Source organism: Solanum lycopersicum, chromosome 1 (assembly GCF_036512215.1).
Source record: "Solanum lycopersicum chromosome 1, SLM_r2.1".
NCBI classification, from domain to species: Eukaryota; Viridiplantae; Streptophyta; class Magnoliopsida; order Solanales; family Solanaceae; genus Solanum; species Solanum lycopersicum.
This window is the reverse complement of record NC_090800.1, coordinates 60,240,088-60,251,817: the sequence shown is the minus strand read 5'-3', so window position 1 is coordinate 60,251,817 and position 11,730 is coordinate 60,240,088. Positions and strand designations below refer to the sequence as shown.

General features: G+C 28.3%; 2 long non-coding RNA genes across 2 annotated transcripts; one reads left to right on the top strand and one right to left on the bottom strand.

The window, feature by feature from the left end:
- The first annotated feature begins 1,399 nt into the window (after positions 1–1,399).
- On the top strand, positions 1,400–9,563 carry LOC138348524 (uncharacterized). The gene is made up of 2 exons (XR_011221176.1): positions 1,400–1,505; positions 9,094–9,563. It is a non-coding gene; the product is annotated as an uncharacterized lncRNA (long non-coding RNA).
- LOC138348520 (uncharacterized) lies at positions 7,050–9,121 on the bottom strand. Its single transcript, XR_011221175.1, has 2 exons — positions 8,983–9,121; positions 7,050–7,334 (listed from the first exon to the last, which is right to left on the bottom strand). It is a non-coding gene; the product is annotated as an uncharacterized lncRNA (long non-coding RNA).
- Positions 9,564–11,730: the final 2,167 nt, after the last annotated feature.

Here is an 11,730-nt window from a genome sequence, read left to right as displayed (position 1 = left end):
GCAATCCAATGTATAAAGAATTTATGGATTTTATAAAATCCAGACAACAAGAACAGCCATCATACTCAGCAATGGCCAATGAAGAGGTCATTGAAAATATTGAAGTCTATGACCAAAATGATTTGGATGAAATAATATTAATTCTAGACCCAAGGGATCTACAATGGAAAGATGAACCTTGGCAAATCATGACAAGGTATTTTGACACAGCATCATATGCTGTCCCGACTTATAAATTCAGAATGCATTATGAGATTATACTCTCATCCATGGGATCAGCTGAATTCCAACATTTTTACCCAGCAAATACTAGAAAAGTTTATAACTTTTCTAAAATAATCATAAAAAAGATAGTTACTCCAGAAGAATGGGGAACTAGTACAATGAGGGAGAGAGAATATACTCACCCAGAACAGAAAACAGCAGTAAGATTTAATTACTGGGATTATGTGGAAAGCTTTAATAAAGCTCTGTTATATGAGAACGCTAATAGAAAGTATTCATGGTTTATCAAGATTTGCTCTAATAATTTTAATCAAAACATCCCAAATTGGTTTTGTAATTGGTGGACTTTATATGGTCCCACAATAAATATTCTTCCTGAGAATTATAAACGATTATATGCAGAATGGGTGGATATATCCCTCAAGATCTTACAATTACAAAAAGATGATATTTATTTTAAAGGGATTTCAATAATGTATTTCTTTATAGAATTTTCAATTCCATGGATAATGAAATGGACAGTTGAAGTCCAAACAGATGGACAAGAATTTCCTTGCCTCAAGAGGAAATTTCATACAAAGTTTTGGAGTAAATTACTCCACAAAAATCCAGAAGGACAATTACATGGACAAGAGATAATAGAATCCATTAACATTTCCATTGAAAAAGGTAATAACCAGAATGGTTCATCAACAGATAGGGAAGATACAAGTCCCTTTAAGCATATTTGCCGAAAAATTCAGATGAAGGGAGGAGTCATATCCAAGTCTGAAATTCTAGCTTCTTATATGGAGGAGGTAAAAAGAGACTTAATAAAGCATTTGGGAAAAAATATCCCGAAAAAAGTTACAGATAATATGTCAGTTTCTACTTCAAATGAAGATGAATGTCTAGCCGGAGAATCCCAAGACGAAGACGAAATGGACATCGAAGAATTCCTGCAGCAATTCAGCAGTCAGGTGGAAGAATCTTCCAGTTCAAAAAATGACAAAGGCAAAGGAATAGCAAAAGACTAAAAACGTCAAAAAGATAATAATTAATTAACTTTTATAAAAGTAGTAGGTCCCAATGTCGGCCATCACTATATGCGCATGATGTAAGCGCTTAAGTCATTTATTTTGTTATTTTCCGTGATCCTTCTCTATAAAAGGATCCTTCTTTCTTAGTTGGAGGTAGGCATTAGCCCCCAGCATATATTTCTCTCTTAAAGCTTATATCTCTTGTAAATTTTTAGTGTGGAATAAAATCTCCAGCAGTTGTGCATAAAAGATAATCATAAGGTATATTATTTTATATCTGTAATTTCTAAATTTATTTATTTTGTTGTTTGGGCTATACTGGAACCGTAAAAGATTTTTCATCCCTAAAACTGCACAATTCGTAAAAGATCCTGTAGTTACATTGAAGCGATTCTGGATGAAGCATTTGGTTCCATATGCTTAAATTGGCCGTGCGGACTACCGCCAGCCAGTTACAAGGAATGTGGTATTAGAGCCAGGTTATTATTATTATTATTATTATTATTATTATTATTATTATTATTAAAAGAAAATTATCCTATTGGTCAATAGTTCGTTTAGTCCATAAATGAATAGGGAAATATAAGGATTCTCAAATTAGTTCAACGTCATAAATACGATAGAGTATCATGACTTTTTTGTAAAATAATATTCCGGTAATATTTAAGTTTTATTTTTACACATAACATGCTTAAGACAATAAGATTAAAGGGTAATTTTGTACGTTTGACATAACTTTTAATTTAAGGAATAATTTCCTTGGATAGTCCCCATGTTTGAGAAATTACCTAGTAATATTAAAGACTAGAATATTACCTAACTTTACATATTTTCCTCAAAATATACTTGACGTAAAAAACACATTATGCTCTCTCCTATTGAGATAGAGAAAATACAAAAAAAAAATCTTTAACTTGACAGCAAAGCTTACTTTAGCACTTAAACTGAACGAATGTTTAAATACCCCTTAAATAACTTTCCAGTGAATTATTTACCCTTAAGGGGTAATGTGGTAGAGAGAGTGAATCAACTCTCCTAAAAGCGAGTTAAAAATGAAAAAAAATTGAATTATAAAATTGTTCGCATGTCATTCTTTAATTGGCTAGTATATAATTAATATTTTAAATATTTTTTATAAATCATGTTTTTATGAAAATGTGAAATTTCTAATTTAGAGGTAAAAAACAAATTGCGGGCCACATTTTAAAAAATATATATTTATTTATTTTCTCTGTTTATTTTGTTGTCTTCCTCAAATACTTTTTCTCCATTGAAGCATTCTTATACCTTTTTTCGCTCATATTAGTCATTTCTTTTTTCATCATTATCACCCATCTCTACATCCTATTTTCATTCCATCAGTCTTTTATAGCCACAAAATTCAACACTAACATTATATTTTTGACTTCGATTTCAATATAACTTTGTTGTTTGAGTGATCCATTCTGTCAAAAAAAAATTACTTTCAAAAGATTCATTCTCCCAATGGCAGATTTGTGAGAGTGGGTGGTGAGAGAGAGTCTTAAAAAAAATTAATATGTTATTTTGTTTAAGAAAATGGTGAATTGTAAGAAGTAAAAAATAACCATTAATGATTGAAAATGGACGAGACCTTTTCAATGAGTACCAGCAATAATGAACAAAAAAAAAAAGGAAGAGGCGTAGAAGAGGAGGAATTTAAGCAGCGTGGCCCACTTGTTAAAAATATTTAAATTAGTAAAAATGGGTTCAACATTTTAATCTTTGATTTTAGAAAATAATTCTTTTAGTTAAGAAATTAATTTGCATCAAAGAGAAATTATTTAAATGATGGGGACACTTGTTAAAACAACTTAAAATTAGTGAAAATTGCTCAACATTTTGAATTTTGATTTAAGAAAATGTAATTTATAATAAATTAATTGATTATGTAATGTATTTTAAAAAGTGTTTAAGGAAAAAAGTGAATGTTAAAAAAAATTAATGATATGATGCTTACATGATTATGATGTGGCGGGTGAGATTGTATTATACTCTCAGAGTGATATTTATTTCACTCGAAAGTTATTAATTAAGGGGGGTGTTTAAACGTCCATAAAGTGTAAATGCTAAATTAAGTTTTACTCCCAATTTCAGAGTTTTTTTTTTTGTATTTTCTCTTTAAAAAGTTAACTTTTTAAAATAACTCATATGTTATATTCAGATTAAAAATTAAAAAATAATTCTTGATTATTTATCAATTTTTAGTTTTTTACTTTAGCATATTAAGAGATATGTTTTAAAATTATATAAATTTAGAAGAATAATAATGTAGGGAGAAGAGAATAGACCTCTTATTCATATTGAAGTATATTCAAGATTCACGAATCTTATTTACAATGAAAGAAAACTCCTTTATTTATAGGGGAAACTTAACTTGCTCCCCAAGTAGGTTTCCTAACCATATCCTAAAAGGACTCCGCATAATTAGACATTCACTATAATACTAATATGTTTATAAACTCCCACTTGAACGTCAGTAGATTATGTGCCTCGTTAAAACCTTCCTTGATAAAATCTAGTGGGAGAAAAATCTAGTGAAGAAAAAAGAGTACATATATCTAATAATACGCATTATAGATGCCTCATTAAAAACCTTACAAGGAAAACTCAATGGGACAAAACCTTATGCGAAAAAAGAGTATATCTCGTATTAACTCCCTCTAATGAGAACATCAATCCAGAGACTTGAATCTTTGTTTTCCAAGCTTATGCACCATCTTCTTGAAAGTTGTAGTTGATAGAGACTTGGTAGAGTAAATGAACTATATTATTACTTGAACAAACATGTTGCATGTTGATATCACTATTTCTGGGAGCTTATGAGTGTAGAAATGTTTTGACTAAATATGTTTCCTTAAATCTTCTTCTATGAATCTTCTCTTCGGTGTCAAAGATTTATGCAAGTTCCTTACTTCAACTTCTTTAAGCAAATAATCTATTGTCTTTTGAAAACTCTTCAAGTGTTCGGTTCTAGTCGTCAACTTGCATAACAATACTTGTATATGCATTATGTATTTTGAATCTATTTAATCCTTATGAGGATTATAAATATGTTTACAAAAAATTGTATACGCTCTAGATTTTGAACCCATTGCATATTTTCATATCATTTTTGTCAAGGGACAACATTTAATATTAAACGTTTGACATCTTCTAGTGCCTAGATTGCAATTTAAATAAGCTTTACGCTTATTAAGATGCATCATTTCACTTTTCACTTGATAATTATTTCTATACCAACATGCATTTATAGTCGTAAAATATATATCCTCATAATCTTTTATAATTTTACGCGATATTGTATCAAAGATATCGTCGACAATATACCATTTTGATTGATTCACAATATGACATAACTTATTGAGATCTCACCACTTTATTATTTTCATGTAGCTACTCCTCTCATGAGTTTTCATAAAGTGTTAAGCCGTAGGATCTTCACGAGCACATTGTCTCTTTATTATGACCATTTTAATTCTTTGATCCTCTCCCTTTTTCAAGAATTATTTTATTTAGAATTAATTAGTCTATCATGCCTCATGCATGTCATAGACTCTTTCCTTAAGGAACATTCAATAGTAATATTTACAACTCTTATGTTGCTTCTAATCTCCCCCTTATGTTAGACAAACTAATATATATCTCAATTTTTTGGAGAATCTATCCTTGTGCATCATTGTATATTCATTGATTACATACCACATATCAAAATAATCAGATGAAAAATATTTGATCTCTGACCATAGATCAATTGAAAGAAAATTTGATCATAATTTATTGGTCTGATGCATACAATTACTTTTGTATGCGGTATCATATTTCATATCATTACATGGAGCTTTATTTTCTCAAGCAATGATTTCACTACCTCAGACATTTAATGTCTCAATATCTTGAGTATTTATAAATATTATCAGATAAATTGTCTTGATTACATATTCTGAAAATTGTGCTCTTTACACAATTATCTTGTACAAACAATTTTGCAAATGTCATACTACAGGTTGACAACAAATAATCATGTGATTATCTTATAGATGTATCTTTTAATCATGTCACATGATAGGTGAACAGGTCCATATTCACCTTTAATATTTCAGAATTTAAGGATTTAGTCTCAACTTTAGTTGATCCAATCAACTTATCATGAAAATAAGCAACAAATTAAAAAGAATCTTGAAATTCCAATGTATGTTCATTACTCAGTATGCACATCTTTGGGATGACCAAATTATTCGTGCCAATTAATAAATTATTAGTACGCATAAACTCAAAGTTTACTATGTCATATGTCTTTTTGCTTTAGTAAATTTCCAATTTTTTACTATTATATGAAAAAATTTCAACTTTAATATTTCGAGAGTAAATTTCAAATTTATTTTTTCTCAATATTCTACCTCTTCTAAAGATAAGTCTGATTCGATTATTGAATAGACGAATCTGATTATCAGAAAATTGTATTTGCAATCATATTATTTATGTCAATAATTTTACAAACATCAAGTTGCAAGATAACAATATGCACACATGAGACCATCTAGAAGAAACATTTTTTAGGTACGTTAAATATCTAAACAATCCACTAGGTGGATGAATAGGTCAATTAAAATTTGTATACGTTCCTAAAATGCAGGGGATTCAATCTAAACTTTCGTTTATGATGGTTTCTCAATTAACTTATCTTACTAACAAGCAGTTCAAGAAAGTTCACCATTTAAAAGAATTCTTTTAGGTTCTTCCATAAATGTTCATTTTAATTTTTCATAATTTGTCTAAACATTATAGACTAATGATATCCCAGACAATCATCCACAATAAGAAAGTATTGGAATTAGAAAAGAATGTGTCTCAATTGCATTAATTATTATTCAATAAAAGTCAAAGATAAAGTAAGAAATTTTTCTTTAACATATGTCTGCCCAGAGACATTTTTGGTGATACCACATCTACAACCAAATTTCGCGATCGTTTCACGCCTAGCATGATGACTTACACTTTATTCACTTTAGAGAATGAATATATATCTTTAATATTTATCTAAAGTTCTCATTCTTCCACTATTAAAGAAATAGTGGAAGAATCGACTTTCCAGTTTAGGCCGGAAAAATCTTGATCGATATTCCATTCCGACCTCTGAAAATCGATATTTACTGACCTCTCGAGGTCAATTTCAATTTCAATTTAACTTGGTAAATTCATTATTTCATTTTCCGACTTTCGGAGGTCACTTTTATATATTTTTTTAATTATTTTATTTTTTTATTTTCATTTTCTGGAGATCAGAAAATGTAATTCTCAAATTTTGGAATACCAACCTCCGGAGGTCGGTATTTTTATTTCTTATTTTTGAGATTGCAACATCCGAAAGTTGGTATTTTTATTTATTATTTTTGAAATTTCGACCTCCGGAGCTCAATATTTTCATTTATTTCTTTTTAAATTCTGACCTCCGAAGGTCGATATTTTTATTTCTTATTTTTTAGATTCCGACCTCCTGAGGTTGGTATTTTTATTTCTTTTTATTGTTGAGATTCCGACATCCGAAGGTCGGTATTTTTATTTCTTATCTTTTAGATTCCCACCTCTAGAGGTCGGTATTTTTATTTCTTATTTTGAGATTTCGACCTCTGGAGGTTGGCATTTTTATTTCTTATTTTTGAGATTCCGACCTCCGGAGGTTGGTATTTTTGTTACAAAACTGGCAGCATTGAGCTGCAATTTTAGTATCCCACCTGCTTATTTATATCAAAACAACCCAAAGAGTTCCAAATAAGCTTTAAGCTATTTCAAAATAATCTTCATCCAACCCAAAGAATGTCGAATGAGCTTTTTTTAAATAAACTTCATCCAATCAAAACAACACAATATTTTCAACGTATACACAAAACTATTTTGAAATAAACCTTCAAAATAAACTAAATTACGATCAAACAATTCTAAAAATATAGAAGTCTAAAATGTCAAACCAATACAACTACTCTTTATCATCCTCACTCTCCTTATCACCCTTATCATTCTCATCATCAGCTCCATCACCACTGCTTGCCGGACATGGAGGAAGAATATTTCCTGATTCAAAAAGAAAAGTTAGTTGGGCTTGAAGCGCTACATACCTCTTATTCTCTGCTTTCTTTAACTTAATTCCAACACTATATTAACCAACTAAGTACATTTCTTATTTGAAGAACTTAACAACTTTTTAAGTCTAATTAGTTTAGTTTTAACTTAATTCCAACAGTATATTAACCAACTAAATCACATTAACTTATTTGAAGAACTTATCAACTTTCTAAGTCTAATCAGTTTAGTTTTAACTTAATTCTAACACTATATTAACAAACTAAATCACATTAACTTTTGAAGAACTTAACAATTTTCTAAGTCTATTAAGTTTAGTTTTAACTTAATTCCAACACTGTATTAACCAAGTAAATGATATTAACTTATTTGAAGAACTTACAACTTTCTAAGTCTAATTAGTTTAGTTTTAACTTAATTTCAACACTATATTAACCAACTAAATCACATTAGCTTATTTGAAGAACTTAACAACTTTCTGAATCTAATTAATTTGTTTAGTTTTAACTTAGTTCTTACACTTTATTCATCAATTTAACTTATTAAACAACTTAACAACTTTCTAAGTCTAATTAGTTTAGTTTTTAACTTAATTCCAATAATATATTCACCGATTTAACTTATTAACCAACTTGACAACTTTCTAAGTCTAATTATTTTAGTTTTAACTTAATTCCAAGACTATATTCACCAATTTAACTTATTAAACAACTTAACAACTTTCTAATTCTAATTAGTTTAGTTTTAGCTTAATTCCAATAATATATTCACCAATTTAAATTATTAAACAACTTAACAACTTTCTAAGTCTAATTAGTTTAGTATTAAGTTAATTCCAACACTATATTCACCAATTTAACTTATTTAACATCCTAACAACTTTCTAAGTCTAATTAGTTTAGTTTTAACTTAATTCCAATAATTTATTAACCAACTAAATCATATTACATATTTTAACTTATTTGAAAGAACTTAACATTTTTATAAGTCTAATTAGTTTAGTTTTAACTTAATTCCAACACTATATTCACCAACTAAATCTTATTACATATTTTAAATTATTTGAAGAACTTAACAATTTTATACGTCTAATTTGAGAGTTTTAACTTAATTCCAAGACTACATTCACCAACTAAATCACATTACATCTGTGAATTAGAATTAACACATACTTTACTTGTTCTGTGTAACTTACTAAAGAAAATATGCATCATCAGTTTGTGACTATATTCTTTAGTTAGAGATAACAAGAGATTATTTTGCATTTTGAAACTCTTAAAAGAATCAATAAGAAGTAGGGTAATGTGATTGATTCATTAATGTATTGAAATATTAAACTTCATATATAATTTTCCACATTATATAAGCAAGTTGTAGCTATAGCTCCTTTAAATATTGTGTCAGCATATAATATCTTGTGTTTCTATCATAAAGATCAATTAGGAATTTTTAGTTGTTTCAAGTTACTCAACAATTAGATTGCTATATCGAAATAAAATTAAAAGGCTATAAGGTCAAAAGTTCTAGATTAAATCACTGGAAGTGGGTACTTGCTAAAGTGATATAACTAAAGGGGAAAAAAAAACACAAGTATTGATGAAGAAAATAAAAGGACTGTAATTAAGGACAACAAACTCACACACTCAATGTTAACGCTCATGGAAGCTTCTCTGCTTCTGCTGGCGAATCATTCGGCTTTAATTCATTGAAACACGTCAAACTCACAAACTTGCCGTCTCTGATGCTGGAGTGCGTCTTGCTGGGTGCTGCTACTGCTCGCCCTCATCGATGCTGGTCGGAGAGAAGAGAGGAGCGGAGATGCAAGCTCTCGTTGTTCTCGTTTTCTGGAGAAAGAGAGGAGAGAAAAGAGGCGGAGGCAGAGAGAAAGAAGAGAGGCGGAGAGGAGAGGAAAGCTTTCTCGGTTGATTTCGCCGGTACTTCTATTTGCCTCACTGGCGTTGACGGAGAAAAGGACAAGGGGCAAAAGTGGCGCTGGTTAAAGAGGGAGAAAGAAGGGAGATGGAAAAGTGAACTGCACTCAAAGTTGTTCGCATAATTCATTTACACATCTCAACTAATTTTTGTGCCAATTGAACACTTTATTTGTTCAAAAGTCATTTCTATTAAGCACAAAATGTTGACATGGTAAAAAACGTGTAATTCACTTTCCTTGAATGCGTTAATTTATTAAAAATAATATTTTTCCTTTTTTTTTCTTAATTTTTACCCCTAAGTTTTTTTCTTCCCTCTTTCTCTCATATTATTCTTTCACCATTTTTATCTCTTTTTTTACACAGACACGCAAACCACACTCCCCCCAGCTCTCTTTCTCTCACCCTCATTGTTCTTTCCTATTTTTCTCTTTTTTCTTATATCGATTTTCGTCTCAAATATCTCGAAGAATTTTCATTTACAATGATGAAAAAAATATGAATAGATTTTTTTGGGCAAGTCTATTAATTTTTTTTCAATTCTAATAAATAATTTCTAATGTATAAAAGATGGAGACAATGAGTGAAAAATTTTAATGTTATTGAAATGAAATAGAATGCATATTTAGTTTAATAGACAACAATGGTGTGTTATTGTAGTATTTATACCAATGGAAGAAAAGAAAGAGATGGAGCGACACCAGCTCTATGGAAAATCAGAAATGAGTATTTCTGAAGGAGGAGGAGGAAAGTGGGAAGGGTGGAGGCTTTAATTAAAAATAGATTTTTTCTTAAGTTTTTAAAATACTTTATGAATTAATTATATAGAGGTTTTAAAAAAATTAAATGTAATGCCACGTGTCATCATATTATTGGTAAAATTAATAGGAATTTGCGTTTGAGTTACACTCATTTTTATTTTTCAATTGATTGTCAGTTTGTGTCAAATAGGTATTAATTTTTTAAGATTTAAGTGTACAATAGGTACATTATTTAGTTGAGGTGTTTAAGTGAAATATGATGACAACTTTAAGTGGTTGTGGATGACTTAAGTCAATTAATTAAGTATAAGTCATAATAAAATTGAAATAAATTGAAACAGAATGGGCTAAAATTTAAATAGAATAGTAATTGAATAGGCTAAATTGAAAGGAATTAGAATTAAAAAGATTAAATTTTAAATGATTTAGAAAGAATTTAAAGAAATGACACCCAATTAAAATACTACAATATTATAATATAGAGGCGATTCGACCGTCTTCGTGAGGTCAAAATATATATCTCAAATTATATATATATATATATATATATAAATCAACAGAAGTTTAATTTAATTAATTTAATTTGTCGATCAAGTTAATTTTATAAATTTAAATTATATACCTCCTAGTTATATAAATTTAATTTTATCGATCAACAAAAGTTTATCAATATCAAATATAATATATAAATCTCCTTAAATTGATTATCGATATTTCTTTAATTGATAATGAATTTCATATATAATTAATCAACGTATTTCGCACTCAGATTAAGTATCCTTTATATGTCATTATAATTAGGAAGTGATGACCACTACACTTGACATACATTCAAGATTGAAAGTGTATATATAATAATACCATCTCGCATTTCATACTCGAATGGATTATATGTTAGTTCTTCACCTCTACATCATAATATGAGATATTAAGTTTATGATTAGACGACAGACTGATAGATTTGTACATTACTCTAGAAATATAAGTATAAATATATCCTAATTTATATCAACGTAGTCACATACTCAAAATATGAATTATAGATTTTTTTTTATTTCACGAAATCTAACTTTTTATTTATAAAAGAATACAAAATTGTAAACTTTTCAACAATTAATTCTAATTTTCAAATGAAATTTTAGTATTATGCTAAATAGCCAAAATTATGACTAATAAAAATATTTTAAGCAAATCAACATCAGGATGTCGCTTTTTTTTTAAAATTAATGAAATATAATAAGAAAAATATCAACCTCATGAGGCTGGTATCACATTAAATTTTAAGATAAATAAAAACTAATCATGTTAATTAAATAATATTGACATCGAAAGGTCACTATATATATATATATATATATATATATATATATATATATATATATATAGATAGATAGATAGATAGATAGATAGATAGAGTTATATATATATATATATATATATATATAGATAGATAGATAGATAGATAGATAGATAGATAGATAGATAAATAGATAGAGAGAGAGAGAGAGAGAGAGAGAGAGAGAGAGAGAGATAAATAGAAGTTTAATTATATAATTTAATTTATTGATCAAGTTAATTCTATAAATTTTTAAATTGTACACCTAATTATATAAATTTAATTTTATTCATCAATGAAAACTTATCAATATCAAATCTAATATAAAGATCTCCTTAAATTGATCATTGATATTTTTT